Here is a 24,783-nt window from a genome sequence, read left to right as displayed (position 1 = left end):
ATGAAACTGGGGCTCAGAGAGGGTGCCTAACTTGTCCATGGCCACACAGCTACTTAGTGATGGAGCTGGTATTAAGTTGTACTTAATTTGTACTCTACCTTGGTGTTTCTCAGCAGGGTGTAGTTTTGTCCCCAAGTTGACATGTGGCAATGTTTGGAGACATCTGTGGTTGTTGTAACTAGGGGGGAGGAACTACTGGCATCTAGTGGATAGGAATGCGGCTGAACATCCTCAGGGCAGAGGACCGCCCCACAACAAACAATGTTCTGGCCCCTAAGTGTCACTAGTGGGGAGGTTGAGAAACCCTGCTCTCAAACTCTTAACCTCTGTACTTAAAGCTTGAGAAACACCTTTGATACAAGGACTTCTGTCCTTTTTAGGAGGAAAACAAACTGTAACATGTGGTTACAGGTGGTCATGTTACCTTATAAGAGAAGTGCATTCATTTCCTGAGGCTGCTGTAACAAATTACACTAAATTTGGTGGCTTAAAACTATGAAAATTTATTCTCTCCCAGTTCTGGAGGCAAGAAGTCCCAAACCAATGTCACTGGGCTGAAACTGAGCTGCTGGCAGGGTTGTGCTCTCTCTGGAGGCTGCAGGGGGACTCTGTCCCTCGCCCCTTCTGGCTGCTGGTGGGTGCCAGAATTGGCACTCCTTGCTGGTAGCCACATCACTTCACTCTCTGCCTATGTCTTCACATCACCTTCCCCTGCATGTCCCTCTCTGTTCCCCTCTGCCTCTTTCTCGTTAGGATGCTTGTAAGATATTTAGGGCCCACCTGAATGATACAGGGTAATCCCCTCAAAATTCTTAATTCAACCACATCTACAGAGACTGTTTTTCAAAATAAGGTAACATTTACAAGTTCTAAGAATTAGGATGTGGATATCTTTGGGGGACTATGAGTAGATATTATTATTCTCATTTTACCATGAGGGAACTTCAAGTCATGTGCCCAAGGACAAATGGCTAACAAGTGGTACAGGCGGGATTTGAACCCAGCTCTGTCCACCTCAGAAGCTCATTCTTTTTTCTTTATACATTGTCACCTACAGAGGCTGGAGAAAAGATCTGAAACCCGGCCGAGTGCGGTGGGTCACGTCTGTAATCTCAACCCTTTGGGAGGCACAGGTGGGCGGATCACCTGAGGTCGGGAGTTCGAGACCAGCCTGACCAACATGGTGAAACCCTGTCTCTACTAAAAATAGCCGGGCGTGGTGGCACATGCCTGTAATCCCACTACTCAGGAGGCTGGGGCAGGAGAATCGCTTGAAACTGGGAGGCGGAGGTTGTGGTGAGCCAAGATCGTGCCATTGCAGTCCAGCCTGGGTAACAAGAGTGAAACTCTGTCTCAAAAAAAAAAGAAAGAAAAGAAATCTGAAACCCAGCCTCCGAGTGGGGCCTACTGCAAGAAAACTACAAATCCAGGCATATTCTAAGCACTGTCTGTAAAAATTATGCTGGCACAAACTTTCATGACATGAGTGTCTGAAGAATACAATCACCTGTAATCTTTGCATAGAACTGTCTAGAGCCTTCTTCCCAAGTCTAAAGTAAAATGCAGCAAATTACAGATATAACTGCACATGCATTTGTACTTTGTTATGGACTAAAATCCCACATTTGCTGTGAGAAGAAGTCATTGCCAGTGGAGAGAAGGATATGTTGGGACTGTGTGTCTGTGGGGCTGGAGTTTCCATAATCCCAGAAATGTTTTGATATTAAAAATCTTGGGCATTCAGCTGTAAAAAGGAATGAAGCACTGATTCAAGTCACAATGTGGATGAACCGTAAGACATTACACTAAGTGAAAGAAGCCAGGCACAGAATGACACAGATTGTATGATTCCTTTTATGTGAACTACCCAGAACAGTTAAATCCACAGAAACAGAAAGCAGATTAGGGGTTACCTCGAGCTACAGGGAGTAGGGAATGGGGAGTGACTGCTTAGTGAGGATGGGGTTTTATTTTGGAATGGTGAAAATATCTTGGAACTAGATAGAGGTGGTGTTCACCTCCATTTTTCATAGTAAAATGGTTAATTTTATGTTCTATGAGTTTTACCTAAATAAATACGTAAATGAGGCCTCTATGCTAAGCAAACTCTGCGGTCGACAATCCATTTCCTTACAATGTAGTGTTAAACCATACTGTCGATCAAATTCTAGGAGTGGCTTTTAGCTAAGATATTATGATTTTATATGACCCTGGATTGAATATGTCTTCTAGTACTCTACTTTTTGGATTATGACAAGAAGGTGTAAAAAACAGCAAATCATACAATTCTAAAATTCACTTCTAATTTTTTAACTAAAGTAATAAATACTTGCTGTAAAAAGAAGCTATATTATGCCAAAATTTATAGTAAAGTAATATCTAGAATAAAAATTTTACCTCCCACTCTCCTAAAATTAGTTGCCTGCTTGCATTTCCTTATAACAGAGCCAGATGAGATAATAAAATGGAAGTGCTGTGTTAACTCTGAAGCATATTTCAAATGCAAGGCATTATTATTAGTGTAAATAATGATACTCATCAAAAAGACAGCATAAAAGAAAACACTGCCACGTTACAGCGCGCACTTTATAACGACGTGGCAGTAATAACTAACCAACAAAATTGGTGGTCTATTATTTTACAATCAACAGACAGTAATTAAGCAACAAACTTCAACTGCTGCAGTTTCGATTTGATAATAACCAGATAGGACACACCAGAAGAATGTGCACATACGAGATAAGCCTCCTCCTCCTCCTCCTGAAGCAAGTACACTCAAATTGTTGCCCAGGAAGTCTAGACTGCCCCCAGGGCCTTATACAGAGTAAAACTTGTTAAAGGAGGAATGTGAAATTCTCTGACTTGTGGCCAGAGTTAGGACTGTCTATGGAATAGGCAGGGAAAGAATGAGAGGGAAGGTGATCGCCAAGCCTAGTTTAAGTCCAACGCCTTCCTTCAGAATCCAGCTTCTATTCCTAAGGAGAAAGACATTCCCATAGCCCATGAATCCCCAACTGTGTGGGCCAAGGGCAGGGACAGGTCCGGTGTGAGGGGGTTAGGGGAGGCTATGACAACTTTGGGGATCTACTGCCTGTACACATGCTGCTTTCACGGGGCTGCATCTTGAAGAGAATTTCTCTTGCTGTGTACCATGCAAGATAGATTCTGGGCTGCGAACTAGTTTTCCCATTCCAGCCCGAGGCCAGGCTGCTGCCACCTTGGCAGGATCTGGAAGTGGTAAGCCAGGCCTTGCTGCAAGGCCAGAGGACAGCTGGACATGAAGGACTGCAGGAGAGGCACAGACAGGACAAGACCAGAAGAGACATGGAAGTGCTGAGCTCTGCGCCATGCCTGCGACTAACCCCTTAGGTCATCGCACAGCTAACTCTCCTTGGTGTGGGTATCTGTAAAATGGGGTGGCGCCTCTGCTCCACTTGCCTCAAACTAAGTTCTTGTTAGAAGAGAGTGAGAGAAAAAGACAGAGCCAGAGGGAAGGAGAAAGTGAGACAGAGAGAGGAGAGAAAGGGCGAGGGGAGATGATGATGAAAAGAAAAATATACCAAAAATTAAGCCTTGTCTCAGTACTTCCAAAACTCTGTGCACGCCATATAACTAAGAATCTGTTTGTTAAGAGTTAATACACTTTGGGAGGCCGAGGTGGGTGGACCACTTGAGGCCAGAAGTTCAAGACCAGCCTGGCCAACATAGCAAAACCGAGTCTCTACTAAAAATACAAAAATTAGCCAGGCATGGTGATGCACGCCTGCAGTCCTAGCTACTCGGGAGGCTGAGGCACAAGAGTAGCATAAACCCGGGAGGTGGAGGTTGCAGTGAGCCGAGATGGCACCACTGCACTCCAGCCTGGGTGACAGAGCGAGACTATGTCTCAAAAAAAAAAGAGTTAACACAAAAGAAGAGAGACATTTGGGGAAAGAACAGCTTAAACAAAAGTAACTTTTTAATTCATGCTTTCATTCATTTATTCAACATATATTTAGTGAGCACTGGTTAGGTTCCGAATAAAACAGACATGAATTTTCCTTTATGGGGCTTACCATCTGATGCGAGAGTAAGACACTAAATAGCTTGTATAATTTATTTGGAAACATTGTCATTTATAATATAAGATGTACTGTGAGGGAAATAAAGGGAATTGCAGTAACAGAAAACAAAATTAGGGGAGATCTACTTAGGTGGGGTTTGAACAAAGAAGTCTTTCCTAAGGAAGGAACATTAAGGAATCCTAAAGGAACAGAAGGAGCTGGCAACACAGAGTGGGAGCAGGCAGCAGAGAGGGAGCTTCCTGGATGGAAGATTCAGGTGGAGCACAGGCCCTGGAGCAGGAGAAGGGCAGGAGAGGAAGAGGCTGGAGTGAAGTGGACACTCCTGTCTACTCCCAAGAGCCTTTTCTATGCTGCGTGTCATGTGCATCTCCAAGAGCTAAGGATAAGCCCTGCTTCCCAAGAAAGTATTACAGAATGTCAGAATGGGATGTGTCAAACAAGCCACTAAGATGGATGAGATACCAGATTCCAAAGTGAAGTGCCAGGCCTAGATGCAGTTTTTCAAAGAACACAGCCCAAAACCTTTTTCACTGGTCTTAAACCCCTTACCTACAGTGAGGCTACAAGTAGGTCAGACTGTTTGTTGGTGCCTAAAAGGAGAGAATGTTTGAAGCAAGCAGGCTGCAGTCCAGTCTGGTCCCAGCCTAAAGGACTAAGCTTAGGAAGAGATAAGAGTACCTGCCCCTCTCTGCTTCTCCCCTTTCCAGCCTAGTGAGGGGGCTCAACAGGACTACCTGGAGAGCATGAGGTTCTTACAATATGGAAGGCACTGTGACCTTGTTTGGGACTTCTGCCTAAGGAATCTGAAGAACTGGAGAGCTGGCTGGATGCTGACGGACAAGCTAAAGGAAACGACAGTTGCCCTGGGAGCAGCCTGCCTTCTCCCAGTTGGTGGGAACAAAGGAAGTGTGACTGTTTCCCATGGACCAGACCATAAGCATGTATACAGGGCTATATATTAGGGTCTTCCCAACAAGGGCCACCTGGACAGCAACAGAACCCAGCAGACCGGAGTACAAATGGATTGGTGGGCTTTCTAGAGACCGTGGAAGTAGTCTGCAATTAGGCTGAAGAGAGTGCAGCAGCCCCACCAAGGAAACTGGAGGTGAGAGGCCCCCAGAGACGAGGTGAGAGGGTATCTCCAAAGAACCCACAAAAGGGCCCCACAAGAGAAAGAATCAACTCTAAACACCCACAACACAAAAAGAGCTCTCCTATGATACCGCCTGCCTAGTAAAAGCTTTCCTACACTCCTTCCTGTTCCCCACCCAGCCCCTTACCCCAGTCCAGAAGTCATAGCTACTGAGTAAGCAAGAGAAAAAGCCTCCAACCACAGCCCCCTCTCCCTGCAACAGGCCCTAGCCAGGGGAAGGGGAGCAGTTATAAATATGAATGAAGTTGGAAGCTTTAACTATCCCATGACACTAGACATTTTAAATATCTGGCAAATTAAAGTGGGGCTTTTTATTATATATGAGGAATCAGAATAGCCACGTGATATATTTTCATCCAGAAAACAGGGGAAATGCTTTCCACTGAATAAGTTTTAACGGGAGAGTGGGAGACTTGATGAAGTTGTTTTTTCATGGCCTCCCATGAAACCTATTTGTTCAAGACAGATTATACATAGAACCCCATTGTGCTAGCACATCTCATGGAAAATGTACTTTCCAAAAATGAGGCCCGGCATGCCCCAGCTTGAGGATGAAGATCACTGTGGTTTGTGGGTCCACCTTGTAACATTGTCCAGCCTTGGCCAGGCCATGCAGAGCCTTCAGTATCTATGGCAACTGAGGCTATGGACCTCCTGCATACATCAGTGGTTCTCGTTCCTACACTTTCCTTCTTTTCCAGGAAGACAAATGTGTTTCAGGAAGGAATCCCTATCACCAGAAACTCCCACCAAGCTCAGCTCTGATCCTCCTGAAACAAGCTCTGATTGAGTTCCCAATATTGTGCCTCGTGAGTCTTCTTCTTAGATGTCACCCTAACAGGATTCCTGGTACATTCATCTGGCACCCAGTTGGGAAGGCCAGAGCCTCAACCCATACTCAGCAGGAAACCCAAGGAGAATCCGTGGAAGGACAGAGGCCTCTTTAACTCCACCCATTCAATCTCCCATTGTCTTAGTGTCATGAAAAGCAAATCTTAACATGCAGGGCAGTAAAACATGACACAGAACTCATCTTCAATAAACTGGCACTTTGGTTAAGCAAATGTGAAAAGTCAACAGCCAGAGCATCCTTATATGCCAGTGGGTTTTTAGCAAATCAACATACACTGACCAAGTCTTTCTGATATTGGAAATATTGCTTACCAAATCTACACCATGTGAAAGGGATTTCTCCTCACACATATGCACTGTTCTTATGAAAGCTCATTCAAAACTGGCATTAAAAGACATCTTGGGCCAAGCCTGGCTCGTGCCTGTAATCCCAACAGTTTGGGGGGCTGAGGCAGGACGATCGCTTGAGCCCAGGAGTTTGAAACCAGACTGGGCACATAGCGAAACCCCAACTTTATACTAGAATAAAAAATTAGCCAGGCATGGTGGCATGGAAGTGTAGTCCCAGCTACTCAGGAGGCTGAGGCAGGAGGACTGCTTGAGCCTGGAAGGTCAAGGCTGAAATGAGCTATAGTTGTGCCACTCTAGCCTGGGAGACAGAGTGACAACCCTGTTTCAAAAAAAAAAAAAAAAAAAGTTTTGGTATTTGGGCTATTTTTAAAATGCACAGCAGAGGATCTGAAGGTTTCTGGGCCTACTCCCCACTAGGTTCTGAGCTCCTTGAAGCAGGGACTATGTTTCATCCACTTTTGTACCCTCCTAGGGCCTAGTACAAAATCGGGTACATATGAGGGTTCATTCAAAGTCTGATAGCTGATGAGTGAGTGAACAAATGAACATTCTGGCTCATATTTTCAGTTAGATCTGTGTGAATACTATAATTAAATCTGTTTTTAAAAAGAGAGAGACCTGCTGTCCATCACTGTTGACCACTCTATTCTCTACAGACCATTTGGAGTGTGTTTATTTGAATCTTGCAGTCAGATGCTGTAGTGTTCTTTTGTGTAAAAGATTTTCCTGGGGCACCTCTTTCTACAGGCTCCTGAGGCCACCCACATCAGCTGCCCATTCACACCACTCAGAAACAGCAAAGATCCAGCATGGTATTGGGCTCCATCAAAGGGAATCAATGGGTCTCTCGAAAGGAATAATACTGCTTTAAAATAGGTATTTTCAAAAGAATTACCTTCACCTCTCTCCTAGAAGGACCTTTAGAGATGATGCAGAAAGAGAAAAGGCCCTCAAATGCTGAGAGGTATCAGGCACCAGAGAAAGGTCACAGGACTGGGGTTGGACGGCTCTGCAGTCACATCTCAGCTCTGCTGGGCCTTGGCTTCCTCATCTGTAAAATGGAAATAATAATGCCTACCTCAAACAATCATGGTGAAGAAGGGAATAAGTGAATGTATGAAGGCTCTTATTATAGCCCTTGACACATAATAAGGGCTCAAATGGTGGTTAGTTCTACATACAACGCAAATTACATACCCCTATCTGTGTATTTAAAGATAATTTTGTGTCTGACTGGTCCATAACTCTCAAAGGAGCTGAGATCCAAAACTCAGCTGTTTAGAACTTGGAATGCACTTTCCCATGGAAACAGTGCTACAAATCATAGAACTTTAGAATCAGAAACAACATGACCTTACAGTACATCTAGTGATGTAGTAAAACTTCCCACTAAATGTAAGATTTCTTAATATAGGCTCTCTGATATTGAAATTCCAAGCAAGGCCACCAAAACCAATGTAACCCATAATGTCATTGAAATCACATGCAAGGAAACAAATACTAGTGGAAAATAATTTTTAAATATTCAGTAATATTTCAGCTTCACATGTTCTTCTAACCTCAGCTAAGATTATCTTCCAATTCTGAAACTCATATAGAAGTGAGAAGACATAAACTTCTTATGAGTAGGGCCATGATAACCTACCCTGGTTCTCCCCACCCCCAACAACTACCGCCCAAATCTTCCAATTAGTAATATGTGATAAGGACTCTATCAGCAGCATGAACAAAATGTAACAGGCCATGGAGGAGAAAGTGATAACTGGGGGGCTAGAGAGGGTGAAGAGAAATGCCAAAGAGAGGAAGAGGTGAGGCGTGGAGAAGGGAGGCAGAGAACAGAAAGAAAAGGCTTGGTTACCAAGTTTCCCTTCTTTATCTCTTTGCTCAGAGTCAGCCCCATCTCAGCTGCTTGTGCAGAAGCAAAACTATTTGTAGAGGTCATTCCACAATGGATTGGTGGGCTTTCGAGACAATTTGAGACACTGTTTGGTCACAAGCTAATATCATTTTTTAGGGGTCACCCCTCATCCTCCACCTTGACCCCTGGCCATGGCAGTCTCTACCCACGCAGTGACAGCAAGAAGGCAGAGGGCTTTGGGATATTTCTACTGCTTGTTCTCTGGAATGGAATCAACTGACTGTACTTACAGCACATTCAGAAGCCAAGGGTGCTTAGTTTGGAGACTGCATAACATCGCCTTCGATATGGAAAATTCCAAAGAAACTGCAAAAGTGACCAAGGAAATCTAGTTTTGGATAAAAACTCAAAGTTCTACTCAGATGACATGGGATAATGTTAAATGAAACACAAATCAATTTATGAAAAAATATATGATTCCAATTTTTGAAATGTATGCACACACACTGTTTTAGGCATTCTTAGATATATCTGCTCAGAAAAAAGGAAGCTAATACTCCAGAACATGAACAATGATTTTATCTGTGTTAGAAAATGAAAGAGTAGATATATTTTTTTCTTCATAATTTTCTTTTTTTTTTTTTTTTTTTTTTGAGACGGAGTCTTGCTCTGTCACCCAGGCTGGAGTGCAGTGGCACAATCTCGGCTCACTGCAAACTCCGCCTCCCGGGTTCATGCCATTCTCCTGCCTCAGCCTCTCCGAGTAGCTGGGACTACAGGCGCCCGCCACCACGCCCGGCTAATTTTTTGTATTTTTAGTAGAGACGGGGTTTCACCGTGGTCTCGATCTCCTGACCTCATGATCCGCCCGCCTCGGCCTCCCAAAGTGCTGGGATTACAAGCGTGAGCCACCGCGCCCGGCCTTCTTCATAATTTTCTAAGTTTGGTTAAATGGGCAAGTAATTATATAAAAGTGGGTAAAATGGCATTTAGAAATACTAATTTGAGATTTTAAAGCTAAAAGACATCTTAGAAATGACCTGATCTAAAACTTCCCCCAGTCCCTCTCAGGTTTGTAGGTAAAAGACCTCTGGCACACCAAGTGGCTTCTGAGCCTGAAGTCTTCCAACTCGGGGATAACTAGCTACACCATGGCTTGAGCTAAGATCCTGTGATATTTATGGTCTGTGCCACTCCCATAATATCACGTTGCCTAGAGTCAGAGACTAATGAACTTCATAAGGAAATATGCCATGAGGAAGGCACAAGCCTTACTGTGCACACCTATATTTCTCACTAAATAAATATTTGCCTTTGAAGCATATCATAATTTTATGACATGCAAACAATTCAGTTGCTAAAGGAGCTCCAGTGATTTCATCAGAGCTACGGAACCAGAGTCCTAGTTATTAAGTTTGAACTCCTGCATTGGACAGAAGACCACTATCAAAGAGCTTCACGATAAAAATGTATTAAAAGGCACCTTAGTCCTTATGCTAGGTATCTCTGTGATTATGGAGAAGACATACATTATTTCTTTCTTCTACTGTTGTGAACTACACATATAACAGCCACTTAACTTCCATGGAACCCAAGAGACTGTAGAGACCCATTGTATCATACTGTATTAGAACTACTTAACATTTAGTCAGCCCAAAAACATGTATAGAAATCAGATAAACTAAAAACACTTTCTGAAAGTATCCATGTCCTAAAGGCTTTAAGTACTTCTATTTATAAAGCCTTGTTAGGAGCTAAGCAACATCTAAATCTTACCAAAAGATCCATCCCAAGATCTTCCATTTCTTCAGGTAGAAAATCCAGACATTGGATGCAAACACATACATAGCAGAGCCTTGGGCCACACAGAATTGGCTTCCTGTTTTGCTCCCTTTATCTTACTGGTAGGGATTGGGAATGCTTTCTAGGCAAAGGGTGGGGAGCTGGCCTATCAAGGACACAGCAGCAGGAAGGACTGGCGGCAGGTAGTGAGGTCAAAGAACTGTTTTTCAGATAAGCGCAGACTCTACACCTGGTCACAGCCACAATGGGTAGCTTGTTCCCTGCCCAATGTGCCAACCAGGAGCATAATACATGACCCCAGGATGTACCTGTGGCTGGCAGACAGCGTGCAGGAGTCTGGGCAATATGTCAGTCTCTTGGGTTCAGCAGTAGTAAGCCTAGACTGAGAACCTGAAATTAGCTATGCAGGTCACATGAGTTTAGGGCAAAGCCTCAAGCATGCATAGGCACAGCAGAGCAGAGAGTGCCTGAAATGAGCACTGAAAGCGTGAAAATGCTGCCTGGAGAGAATTCTCAGTGGAAGGAGCTAGAGGAGAAGCACAGGAAACAGCAGGCTGAGAAGTGTTGCAATCGGAGATATCACAGGCTGCAAAACATTCCTCCAACCAACATTACTTTGGTATTAAGGGAAGCCCCAAGAAGGAGGCTGAAATTTATGTTTAAATATAAATGCTGACTTCTTAAATATTTTAAAGTTTTAAGGAAAGCATATAATGTGCTAACGTGGCCTCTTGTCTTTGTCAGTCAAAATAAAGGTACCCAAAATGGATCAAGAACTATACTACTATATCCCTCAGTCAAAGATCTCCAACTCTGAGAGGTTAATCTAAGTATATAGACAAAAGAAGCCAAAGGCTAGATTGTATGAAGATGTACAAATGTTGTGTCCCATAAGAGCAGAAAACAAAGACTTGATGACATTTGAGGACTGGTAAGAGGGGAAAAGCAGACTAAGCAAGAGTAAATTGAGGCACATGAAATATTTAAACTCCTTTACAAATGACAATGTGAAGATAGGAAACAGGAAAATAAAATATGCAGTTTAAAAGTTCAAAATTAAATGGTCATAAAGATTACAGCAGAATCAAAACAGTGGTGCTGGGGAGGAAGCCAGAGAAACAGTCAATGATCAAATGCTGACGGTGGCCAGGATCGTTCAGGGTCGGCTGACGGAGAGTGGAGAAACTGAAGGCTGGACCCCATGGTAAAGCCATGGAGAACTTTTCTGGCCGGTGAAGAAGAGGCTATAGGCTCATCCAGAAATGTCGAGGTGTGGGCCTGAGCTCAAAAAAAAAAGAAAAAAAAATGTTGGCCTTCCTGAGATCAAAGTGGGCTCAAGTACACTGTGTGAAACTTGGACTGAAGTGTTGAAAATGTGGATAGTTTAATACGATCCTGAAGAAGGGTGATCTGAAGGAACTTGCAGATTAAAAGAAAAGGGGCCCCCTCTCAGAGAGGGCCCAAAAGGGTCTGTTTAAGCTAGAAATATCTGGAAGGGTCCATTTAAAAGTCTAGAAATTTGGCCAAACTCGCCAAGGGACATGAGAATCAAGTTGTACTGCCTGATACACATGAGAGCGGGAATGGAGCAGTGATTAACTTCACCCCACCCCTTGTCATCTCCAGCTTTCAGATGAGAATACGCAGGTCCAAGGAAGGTGATGCCAACTACTGGCCCAAGATGACAACCAGTTTATGGTGGTGACAGGAACAGTACTCACATCTTTTCCTCTCAGTCCAGCAATTCTTTATTATAGCATGCTCTCATAGCAACCATATGTAGGTGGACCCAGCATTCTCCTACCACATACGAATTAACCTTAAAAAGTCATTTTCACTATACAAGTGTTATTGTTTTTATTTTTAATTGGTGAAATTCAAGATGGCCAAAAATAAAATCAACTGTTGTTTCACTTATAAATACAACCTCAATTTTAGAAGTTCTCGTTATTTCTGTTAAATGTATCTAGTTGGTGTTGGCCTATTTTCATAGTTCATATTATGAAGATTTATTCTACAGGTTTACATCATCAGCCACATAAATATGAATTTTTCAGATTTCTATCCAAGTTCTAAGGATCCTTCTTCAGTTTGGGGCCAAGAAAACCCTAAATACCTGCCACTAGAAAGCTCGTTCTAGGCCGACGAACACTCAGTCATTACCTATGTTATGGCGTATGCATAGAATCAGCTATGAATCTATTGCTTTATTCTGTCATCCTCCAACATCTCTCTATTATCCGGCGAGAGATATTTTTCCAATGCTCTGACGTCTTTTGCGTTATCTTCCAACATAGAAGCCCCTTTGACAAACGAAAACGTGACAATTGGTCACTTCGCATTAGTAGATTTATGCTGGTTCCTAAGGATCAGTGCAATCTCTTCTCTGGACTCCTAAATAATTTATATGATGACAGTTCAGAGATTTTGCAAGGGTGCATTTCATACATTGAAAGTTTCAGGAATTCAACTTTGTCAAAAGCTATATAGAACAACATCTGCATACCTCTGGTCTTCTGGAACCTCTGCCACTCTCCAAGTTCACTCAACAATCACCAGCAATGGCTCAAAGATGATGCCTGCTAACTCCTTCAACCCTGCTAACCCTGAGATACAATCCAGTGTGCTGCAGAGAGGTAAATGCATTCAAATTACCTGGATTTTCTTTCATTGTCATCCAAATCCCTTTAGTAACACCCTTTTAATTTTGGAAATCATTTCCTTTGATGGAGAATTGAAAGCAACATAGTTCTGCATACATTGTCTATTCATGCTAGCCTGATGCCCGTACTTAATAGTCTAATCCTGTCCCCATTCTTCTAGCTCCAGATACAACTAAAAAGCAAAATAAACATAACACTATTCTCAAAACACAAATGACATATGCCGCCATGCACACTCCAAAAAGGTTCAACCTAGCCAGCAAGGAAATAAAATAAACATACCAATAAAATGTCATTTTGCAACAAACTGGAAACACACCTTTAAGTGACAGAAAGCGAACCTGGTGAGGCTGTAGGGAAATGGACATCCTTATATATTTACCAATAATTTAACTGTATTTGGAAGCAAATACATAAAATGTTCATGCTCTTTGTTCCAGGAAACCTAAACTTGGATATTTATCTTAAGAGACACAATCTGAAAGAAAAGAAGGTCAAAGTATATAAATATAGGAAGTATAGGAATATCAAAATGGTCCCAAACCGGATGCCTTCTAAGTATTCAACAATGGAAATGGTTAAGTAAACTATAAAACATCAGCTGTGGTAGGTTGAATAATGTCCCCGAAGATGTCCACATCCTAATCCCCAGAACTTGTGAATATACTACTTTACATAGTAAAAGGAATCTTCAAGATGTAATTAAATTAAGTGTCTCAAAATGAGGAGATTATCCAAATGGACCCAAAGTGATCACGAAAGTGTGTAGAAGACGGAGACAGGAGGTTCAGAATAGGAGATGTGGTGACTGAAGCAGAGGTGAGGTTTGAAGATGCTGCTGGCTTTAAAGATGGAGTGAGGGGCCATGAGTCAAGGAGTGAGGGTGGATTCTAAAAGATGGAAGAAGCAAGGAAATGGATTCTCCCTAGAGCCTCCAGGAGGAGTGCAGCTCTGCCAGCACCTTGATTTTAGGACTCTGACCTCCAGAACTGTGAGAAAATAAATTTGTATCCTTTTATGCCATTCCATTTGTGCTAAGTTCTACAGCAGCAAGAGACCAATAAACAAACTATTATGTAGCCACTGAATGTTATAAGCCTGAGGACTACAGAGCAACAGAAGAAAAATGTTAAAATACACAGATGGCAAAACTGTATGTACACAATTATTACATGTGAAATATGCATACGAATAGATCAAGATTAATAGATTAAGACAAAATATACTAGTAGAGTAAAAGACTTTTTAACTGGTCTTTCTGCTTCTGCAACATTCAGAGTGACCAGAGTGGTCCTTTTCAAATATGAAATCAGATGACCCTATTCCTCTGCTCAAAAGCCTCCAATAGCTTCTCTCTCCTCAAAGAAAAAGACCAAGTCCTCATAAGGACCTCCATAGCCCAACTCCACAGCAGTACACAGCTCCCACGACAGCCACTCACATGCGCTTTCCATGATTCCATCCCAGACACCACCTGCCCAAACTTGTGTTTGTCCTCACTCACTCCATCTCATTACCTGGCTAACCCCGCTTCAGGCTCATGGACCAACCTGCTATTCCTGGAGTGTTCCAAGCCACTCCTGCTTCAGGCTTTTGCACTGTCTGTTCCCTCTGCCTGAAATACTCTTCCTAGTGGTATACGCATGGCTCATTCCCTTGCTTCCTCCATGTCTCTGCTCAAATGCCACCTTAGCAATGGGGCTTTCCTCAACTGCCGTATATAAATAACAGTCCCATCATTCCACCTCAGAACCCCCCATTCCTTTATCCTCCTTTACCTTTCTCCAAAGCATGTATTATTGTCATATTTAAAATATCTATTTGTGGCTGGGCACAGCGGCTTATGCCTGTAATCCCAGCACTTTGGGAGGCTGAGGCGGGCGGATCACTTGAGTCCAGGAGTTCGAGACCAGCTTGGCCAACATGGCTAAACCCCATCTCTACTAAAAATACAAAACATTAGCTGGGCATGGTAGCACATGCCTGTAATCCCAGCTACTTGGGAGGCTAAGGCACGAGAATAGCTTGAACCCGGGAGGCAGAGGTTTCAGTGAGCTGAGATCGCACCACTGCACTCCAACCTGGGCAACACAGCAAGACTGTGTCTCAAAAAAAAAAACAACCCACAAATAAATAATATATATATAATATGTAATTCAAATATAAACTCCAAGAGAGCACAGATCTTGGTAGCTTCTAAAATCTACCACTGTGCATCCCCAGAGCCTAAGAGTTCATATAATAGGCATTAAAATTCACAGAGTAGGCCAGGTGTGGTGGCTCACGCCTGTAATCTCAACACTTTCGGAGGCCGAGGCGGGCAGATCACTTGAGGTCAGGAGTTCGAGATCAGCCTGGCCAACGTGGTGAAATCCTGTCTCTACTAAAAATACAAAAACTAGCCAGGTGTGGTGGTGGGTGCCTGTAATCCCAGCTACTCGGGGTGCTGAGGCAGGGGAATCGCCTGAGCCCGGGAAAGTTGCAGTGAGCTAAAATCATGCCACTGCACTCTAGCTTGAGCAACAAAGCAAGACTCTATCTCAAAAAAAAAAAATTCACACAGAGGGCAAGTGAAAATTCGTTAAGTAAATGATGATGACTAGAGATTACTTCAGAGAGGTGACAAGAACACCCATTTTAATACAGTTGCTTTATAGGTGAGCCAAATAACTTCATTTAGTAGAGTGATATAATTGTTTTAACAAACCAGCAGCTAAGTAACTTTTGGTGATATTTTTAGAAACTTAGTTCGATCATAAGTCCTTTCTTTATCTTCTGTGCATGTTTTTTTAAAACACAAATTAATCATAAAGTGTCCTCTGAAGCCACATGGGTTCCTTTAGATTCTATCTCCCCATATCTCTCATGAAGTTTCATCATATTTGTCTAATCAAGATTTCATTTTTCAGAAACTCTCATCCCTTCTGAATTACATATCCCTAAAAAGCTGTGGGATCTGATTTATTTTCATTGAATGTTTTTAAATCTGCTCTCCTAAAGCCCTAGTAATATGTCTTCGACCAGAGTTTTTTTCTTCATAGTTACAAATTCTGAGAGATCTGAGACAGGAAATACATACCAAGTGAGCTAAGAGCATCTCGTGGTGCCAGAAAGTAAGAAGGTGCTACAAGGCAAGGCAGCAAACAAACAAAGCCCCAAAACGACAAGAGTACTTCAAGGATTACAGGAGCCATCTGCAACAGGAGGCAAAAAACGACCTAAAGCTGGAACAACATGAGCAAGAAAACGAAGCAGTATTTGGATTATAACTCAAAGTATAAAATACATGAGTCCATAATGACATAAATAAATGATTGAATGAGTAAATAAATGGGGAGAATAACAGATTTTTCATGCAGAATAACTGCACATAATTTTTATAGATACTTCACCCTAAAGGATACTCCACTCTTTCTATGTGGGCTACAAAGAGTGACTTGCTTCCAAAGACTACTGTATAAAAAGGGAAGAGAATAAAAAGAATAACTTTACAGTGGAGAAACCTGACAAATATTTCTTCAGCCAGATGATCAAGATCAGCATCAACAGTGATCAGTCATATTAATAGTATTACCCTTGATATGATGTCCCCCAAACACTCCTGTGTACATTACTCCAGTCTAATGATGAGAAAAACATGAGATGAATCCCAAGCAAGGGCCTTTCTAACGAAACACCTGACAGTAATTCTCAAAACGGTCAAGGTCATCAAAACCAGGGAAAATCTGTGAAACTGTCATAACCGAGAGGAGACTAAGTAGACATGACAAATCTAATGACAAATATAACGTGGTATTCCAGATGGGATCCTGGAACAAGAACCACCACCAAAAAAAAAAAAAGGACATTAGGGGAAAACAGCAAATCTGAATAAAGTATTAACAGTAGTATATCAAAATATCAAAATTAGTTAATGAATTGTGGCAAATGTATGTACTAATATAAGATAAAGATGGGGAAACTGGTATGAGGGATATAAGAATTCTCTCACTACATTTGTAATAGTGTTCTAAATCTAAACATATTCTCATATAAAAAGTTTGTTTAAAAAAACTTCCAAGAGATCAGGACCACTGTCATCAAAGGCTCCTCCATCTTCCATGCCATGAAGTCATTCTTTCTTAATGGTTGCTGTGAAATCCAATATAGCAATTTATTTGTTGTATTCTGAAAAGTGACACAAATAGGCCGAAAGGTACCAGGTTGTTTTTAGCCCAATTACTCAGCCAGAAGAAGCAAAGATGGTCACCTCCTATCGCCTTTTCCAGTTTTGCCATTTGTATAGTATCAACAGATCAGCCTCAGCCTCCATCTGTTTGGCTGGTAGAATGTTCCCACAACTATCAAATGATGGGCTGCTTTTCTTTTTCTTTTAACCTCACCAAATGTTCTGCAGAATAGTTCTTCCATCAGATTGTGGATTTATAGATAAGCATGTTCTTCCTTCCTTATCAATCCTGTTTCTCCCTTTTGTATAGACTGGAGGGACATTCTTATCCTTGTGTTTCAAGAACATTTGAGCAAAATGTCATGGGAGCAGGTAGCAGTCATCACATTAGAGGAAAAATAAGTAGAGAGAAAAAGGAGGAGGATCTTCTATATCCAGTCCGTTTTATACATTTTGGACCCATCTGCCTGCTACCAGAAGTCTTCACTGGTCAACCACTCAACAAAGCAGTAGAGATATGTTGGATGTAGCTATGAGCCTTTGTTCTTGTGGTCCTTCCCTCCCAGTTAAGACATCTTTCCCTTTCTATTGTTTCTTCTAGCTTTATTAATGTTGTGTGCCTCCTACACAGGAGTGATCTTTCTCTCCTCTGAACTCTAATAAAACCTGTCTCACTTTGAGATCCCAGGCAGTTGGTTGTGTCTCACATGCGTATTTCCTCAACAACACTGTAGTAAACTCTTTAATGGGGTGAACTTCATCTACTTTTTTGTATATACTTTGTGCCTTGATCAATCAAATTCTCCAATAAATATTAGCAAGAATTTGAGTACTTAACATTGAGTTTTTAACAATAAGTCAATGAGGTAGGAATATAATTACCCTCATTTTATAGCTGAAAATGCTGAAGAATAAAGTAGCTAAGTGACTTTCGTGGGGTTGCATGGAAGTTACAGAGCCACAATTTCAGCCCAAATTCAAGCTCTTAATCACCACAGTACGCTTTACTGCCTCCTAATAAATATAGTACTTAAATGATCCTTTAAAGAGTCTAAGTATTGCCGGGCACGGTGGCTCATGCCTGTAATCCCAGCACGTTAGGAGGCCGAGGCGGGTGGATCACAAGGTCAAGAGATCGAGACCAGCCTGGCCAACATGGTGAAACCCCATCTCTACTAAAAATACAAAAATTAGCTGGGCATGGTGGCCCGCATCTGTAGTCCCAGCTACTTGGGTGGCTGAGGCAGGAGAATCGCCTGAACCCGGGAGGCGGAGGTTACAGTGAGCTGAGATCATGCCACTGCACTCCAGCCTGGGCAAAAAAGCAAGACTCCGTCTCAAAAAAAAAAAAAAAAAAAAAAAAAAAAAAAAAAAGAGTCTAAGTATTTCAATAAGTGGGGATCTCAGAAGAAAAGAAAAAAACCTTTGGTCTGTGACCTCAAACTGACTGAGAAAAATTTTATTCAATTGTTCTCCCCCAAATCTAAATGTCACACAGACTTTGTTCATAGTATAAACAACAGGATTCAATGGAAAGAGCAATTTTAAAAATTCTTTGGGAAGCACTGCGGTTAGCCCTCATTCTTCACACTGCTTCAAACGTCAACCAGTTAGACTGGTAGACACAAAATGAACAAACAGAGAAAACAAAATATGCAAGGCTCTGCAGTTTGGAGCTCAATGCCAGCCTGGCTCACATGCTTTGGTGGAACTGGCCAGAGATTAGCCATTGTACTGGAGGAATAACCAGCACCCAGCGCTGTACTGCATGTGTACAGACGGCAAGCAGCAAGGTTCTCTTCGGCAATCTGCTTCTGATTTCCCACTGGAAATTTTGTGGTTGGATGGTTGGCTTCTTAGAGGACTTCTAAAAATAAGTTACCATCAATTCAATTACACAAGTACACGAGTATTTACAATTACCTTGCGGCCCACACCTAGATCAAATAACTTTCCCTTCTACTATGAGGAAGAGGGCACCAAAATTCAACGGATGTGCAAAGCATCAAAATTGGTACAGGTTCCATCCACATCATCGTCGTTGTCATCATCATCATCATCATTGCCCACCGTGCCGCCCCCCCAACCCGCCTCCACATCACCAGCAACGGATTGTGAGCTTTTCACGGATGCCTGCCCACTGTGCCAGTAATCAATTGTAATGCCCACTCTTTCCAAGAAAGAATTACCCGGCTTTGCCTCAGGGACAGCAGACCTTTCTACTCCACTGTGTTCTTGCCATTTCTGTCATGTCAACTGCTACTTAACTCTGAGCTCTCCCAGAAAGCTATGCCCAGGGAAAACAATGGCCTTCTTACATTTGTTAGATGTGTCAATTTGTCTTCTTTTGGGTTCCACTTGCTTCTGTTTACCAGACCCACGTGTCTGGTTTAGCTATCAGATGTGAGACAAGTGCCTCCTCTGATCTCCTCTGCACAAATAGTAGGTGGTCAAAGTTCTGAATTTCCAGAGGGATATAGATGAAGACTCTAAAACATGCTGTGACTGATCCCTAACACCGGGAGAGTACAAGTCAGACGTGGTAAGAGAATGAATTTCCTTTGAATCCCAAATATGCCAAAGACTAAATGAATACTGATATAGTTTCAGATACTCTTGAATAGTGCTATTAAATAAACAACAACAAAAAAGATCCACGTAATTCAATCAGCAAGACTTTGGAGTAAAGGGAATTCCTTTTGACAACATTTTGTTTATTGAAAAATAAACAAGAGACCCTTCCTCCCTCAAGAAATTTACAATCCAACAGGGAAGATAAGACACACCTGCAAATAACTGAAACTACACCTTGAAAGGTGGTAAGTCCCAAAGGAGAGGTATAAATAAAATACTTATTTCCTCCACCTCCCTATTCCAACATCACAGTAAGAATTTCGGGAGTGGCTAGCAAGCAAATCTAGCTCGTGACTAGTTCACAGCAGCCCCACCCATGGTGCTTCGGTGGAGGCTCAGGAATCCCTCGAAGACAGAGACCAGCCAGAAGTGGCTGAGAGTCAACGCCATTACTTCCCACACCTCCTTCCACACACATTAAAAAAGGGTTGCAGTTCGCTTATTATAAAATGCTTCCTGAAATACAGGGAAGTGAACAATAGGCAGTTTTCAAAAGTAAAGAGTATAATTACAACATTTTATCACTTTTTAAAGTGTGTCTAAAGTGTGTTTAAAGTGTGTCTTTTTAAACTGTCTCTCAGAGTATTTTCCTAGCACGCATTTGCCCTGCGTACCAGCCTTTCTTCAAACCTGGGTTATACAAATCATCACATGCACTAACCTCAAAGGCTTAATTTGCAATCCTAAGGCTGTCTAACTCCAGCCACATTCAGTACTTTTACCACCTTTTTTTAAATTGCATTATCTTCCCCTAATTGAGTGTGTTTGCCTGGCTCCTCCAGCCCGTTGCAAATTCCCTGACGGCAAGGATCACACATTTGTTTTTGCAGTTGCTTCCCCATCCACCCACTCAGTCTAAAATGTTAGCCCCTTTGCCCTCCGCACCTTTCAAAATACTTTGCACATAAAAAGTGAAAGGAAGTAGCATTTACTTAGTTCCTGCCACCCATATTCCTTTATCTCAGTTAACCCTCTCAATAATCTATGGAAGTGGTCTACATTAGCCTCATTTCAGAGGCTGTTCTTTGCTGGGAAGACAAAGGAACTGGATCATCATTGATCCTGTCCAGTGTACACAATGCAGTGTTAGCTTCACCTCTTCTGTTTTCCCCACAAAATATATATGTCCTATCCAGACATCAGGGATACCAGAAATCATATTGGCACAACAGATATTCACAAACTGATGTTAAATTGAAATATGGCAACCTTTAGACATCAAGCGTTCTAGAACAGCCTCTAAGATTCTGAAGCAGCACTTGACCATAACACATGACCCTTGAAACCAAAATTATCACACATATTGAAAGGGATCCACAGGCATGTGCTAAAGGTAACTTTCCTTGACAGTGAAGATTATGGAAGTCACATCTGTTTACCGGTTAATGATTGAAGAAGCATATTTCAACTAAGACTTCAAGGAAACCAGTGGCCTGCCTGGCCCCATTTCAGGGTAATCCCTTCTCATGAAAAGAGGGGAGAAGAAATATTGGATAACTGTATTCAAAATTCTAAATTCAAAACAATCATGAAATCCATTCATCCTTTTCTTGTTTCCAACCTAGTCGATTTGAATTTGTGCCCAGCATATACATAAAGCCTACCCACCCATTTTAAGGACTCAATGAATCTTTGGAATTTATTGTCCCATTCCAATATAACTTGGTGTGACAAGCTCAAGAGTTTTATTTCACAACAAAGTCCAGGTTAAAGTCCACTACAGTGACTTCTGTTGGTTGAAATTCTCTGCTTTTCTGGAATTTACTTGTATATGACATTACTTAAAGTGTGATATCTGTTAAGAATTGAGAAATTTGTTTCTATATAGAAAAAAAATTTAATGTTGTAACGATATGGGCCGCGATAACGGATCTAAAACTTTCTTTGAAGTAATTTTTTAATCCAAAAATAAATCTCATCTGCTGACATGGCTCACTTTTTGGGAATGAATGTTAGTTTCAATTAGTCTTGAGGAGTATTTCTTCAATTATTCCATCCTCACTTTCATTGGAAGCATAGAGTAGACCCTCATTGGCATCCCATTTCCTGGCTGTTCGTATCAGGTGCTCCAAAGCTTGTTGACCCTGGGTATTATTTTCTATATCCTATGATACACCTCCTTTAAGTGATTTATATTTTCTTATGTTCTTCATGCCATATTCATATGCAGCCAAATACAAAATTAAAGGGTAAACAAAATCATCAACGCAAATTGCATGTAACCATTCTATGCTTCTTCATCCTGATCAGTGTACTTGCTTATAAACAGTCTTTCACAATATTATGTCTCTTTTTTCACTTAATTTCACACAGACTTCTCCATAATATTCTATCTGCAGGTAATATTCTATTGTTGTGAATTATTATGGTTTGTTTAATAATTTCCCCAAATGTTCGATACTGCAGTCATTTTTAGCCTTTCATGACTATAATGAATGTTGTTCTAACAAGATTTTTTTTTTCTCCTTTGAATTATTTTCCCTTGAAAAGGGAAATTACTGGATCTAAGGGTATATTCAGTGAAATGGCTTTTGTTAAATATTGTTGGTACCCTTTAGGAAGTATATACTAATTTGAAAGCTAACAAAAATCTACAAATATCAAATTCTACACAGCCATGCCAACATTGTAACTTATCATTTTATTTCTTAAGACTCAGTTACTTCAGACTGTATTGCTTTTACTGTTACTATGGATGATTATTTTTGTCTGTGTTGGTCCTTTTCATGTATAAAAATGATAGTACCTAATCTTTGGCCATTTATCCAAATAAAGGTTAGTTCTTGTATAATTATACACACACCTTACATATTCTGGATACTGACCATTATGTGTGTATAGATATAGATATGTTCCCTATCTCACTGCTTTTTAGATAATCTTAGTTATATTGGTTTTAATATAAATTTTAATACAGTTGAACATGTTAAGAAATTATTTTCCTTTTCTATTCTGGAAAAAACAACTAGACTAGAGCTTTTTTCTATCTCCCAGAAATGAACCAAGATACGCTTTGCCCTAGGTAACAGAAAGTAAGAGTTTACTCCTACTCTTCAATAATCATTGATTTAAAAATTATATATTCCAAGTAGAAGAATTTGAAAAGTTCTTATAAGAAGGATATTATAAGAGCATGAATATATTTGGATATAAATATCTCCATTCATCTAAATATTTTAAATTCTTGTTAAACCTTTCTTCAAAATTCCTTCTTTCTCCTTATGCAACCCCCATATACCAGTACCCTAATGTATTTCTTGCAATTATTACTTTAGAGCTAAGAAAGATAATTTTTAAATGACGATCGAACATATTAAGGTCATTAAACATAGGAAGAAATCATTAAGTGTGCCATGAATTACCACTTCTAAGCAGCTACAATTTAACTAGTGTCCTGGCTCACAGTCACCATTAGGGAAGGTACCTATGAGTACAACGAATGCAAACACTTTCACTTACAGAAGGCTTGACTTCCCCAGCAGCTCATTAGTCACGTCTTCACTGATTAGCAAAACACTCTCAGCTTTAAGCCTCTTCTTGAAATACTGCCTCTTCATGAGACACAGGGCAGGAGGTTCTTGTTGGATATCCTTTCCCTTCACTCAACCCTCTAATGGCTTCTCCTCACACTAAGAATAAAATCCAAAGTCATTATCTGGTTCCTAAACCTCCACTTGCCTTGGTCCCAAGTATTCCCCTTCCGCTACTTCTCTCAGCTTTGGCCATTCAGGCTTCCCCCAGTATCTCAAGTGGGCCAAACAAGCTGTACCTCAGGACTTGGCATTTACTATTCATCCCTTCTGCTTGGAATGTTTTCCCCATATCTGCACAGTTTGTTTCTCCACTTCATTTAGATCTTTGTTTGTTATGAACTGAATGTTTGTGCCCTGCCCCACATAAATTCATATATTGGAATCCATACCCCCAATGTGATGGTATTATATGAGGTGGGGCCTATGGGGAATAATGAGGTCATGAGGGTGGAGGCCTCACGAATGGGATTACTGCCCTCATAAAAGAGACACAGAGAGCTCACTTCCTCTCTGCTGTCTGCATGTGAGGATGCAACGAGAAGATGGCCATCTGTAAACCATAAAGTGAGCCCTCACCAGACACTGGATCTGTCAGCACCTTGATCTTGGACTTCCCAGCCTTCAGAACTGTGTGAAATAAATGTTCGTTGTTTAAGCTACTTGATCACTCAATCTACAGTATTTTGTAATAGCAGCCAGAATGGGCAAAGACAATATTCATGTGCCATCTCTTTAGAGAGGATTTCTCTCACCTCCCTTTCTAAAATAACACCTCACCACCACCACTACCATCATTCTATTCCTTATCTTACCTTGTCTTCCCCATAGCATCTTGTATCAAATAATGCACTTATTTTTCTTTGCCACTGACTGGGGAAAGGAATAGTCTTAGTACCTAGGGCTGTGTTAATAGGCACTCAAATATTTGCTGAGTCATGAATGAACTAAAGTTAAGTATCTCTTTAGGGGATGGCCTCAGAGAACAAGCCAAGTCTAATTAGGATGAAGGAGCACCCACTGTCTGTACTGTGGGGTGTCACACCTACCTTCCTTCCATGAGACACACTGCAGTTTTGTAGGGTAGAGAGATGGCTCTGGGGCTGGGTCAGCTGGCTCTGAAACCTGACTGTGTCACCTCAAATAACATACTTAGTACCAGTGCTTCTAGGTCTCCTTACCTCCTCTATTAAATGGTGATAATAGTATCCACTCCATGGTTGCTGTGATTATTAAACAAGTGTCACATGTTTATTGTTTAGAATGTACCCAGAATGCAGCAAGAGCCTAAGTGTCAGGTGTTTATCAGCACTGACTGTCATTTGAGGGCCCCTCCTTTCTTTATGTAACTCTAAACATAGACCACTTCCCCATATTCTTTATTTTATATTATTCAGTCTTACCCTCTACCTATTATAGTTACTTCATATTGTTTTTATCTTTATGGCCTAATTACCAATATGCCAATAATTTACTTTTTTCAGGGAAATGTATGTGCAAGGCAATAAATTAAACCAGATGGAAGACTTCGTGAGAGTGATCAACTCTTGCTTTTCCTATCCCTGCCACTAGTTTCATTCTCCCAAGGCAACTGTTCTTCAAATTTTGTTTTAGTCTCTTGATAGTTATCTCTACAACTGTTGATAACATGCTTGAATCTCTAGGTCTTGACCCATATCAAGGGTTCTCCTCACACAGCCCTGGCCT

At 41.3% G+C, this 24,783-nt stretch overlaps 1 protein-coding gene across 2 annotated transcripts in view; it reads right to left on the bottom strand.

Annotated features, from left to right (window-relative positions):
- The window catches only part of PIP5K1B (phosphatidylinositol-4-phosphate 5-kinase type 1 beta), a 305,964-nt gene that overhangs the window by 259,159 nt on the left and 22,022 nt on the right, over window positions 1-24,783 (bottom strand). Inside the window, exon 2 of one of the 2 annotated variants that reach the window (XM_063609935.1) lies at window positions 7,316-7,471. The exons of the other annotated variant lie outside the window; for it this stretch is intronic. The gene's annotated coding sequence lies outside the window, so the exon portion shown is untranslated. The remainder of the gene's footprint in view (window positions 1-7,315; window positions 7,472-24,783) is intronic. 2 annotated transcript variants of the gene reach the window in all.

Source organism: Symphalangus syndactylus, chromosome 9, assembly GCF_028878055.3.
Source record: "Symphalangus syndactylus isolate Jambi chromosome 9, NHGRI_mSymSyn1-v2.1_pri, whole genome shotgun sequence".
NCBI lineage: Eukaryota > Metazoa > Chordata > Mammalia > Primates > Hylobatidae > Symphalangus > Symphalangus syndactylus.
Note: the sequence above shows the minus strand (reverse complement) of the source record. Positions and strands in the feature narration are given on the sequence as shown.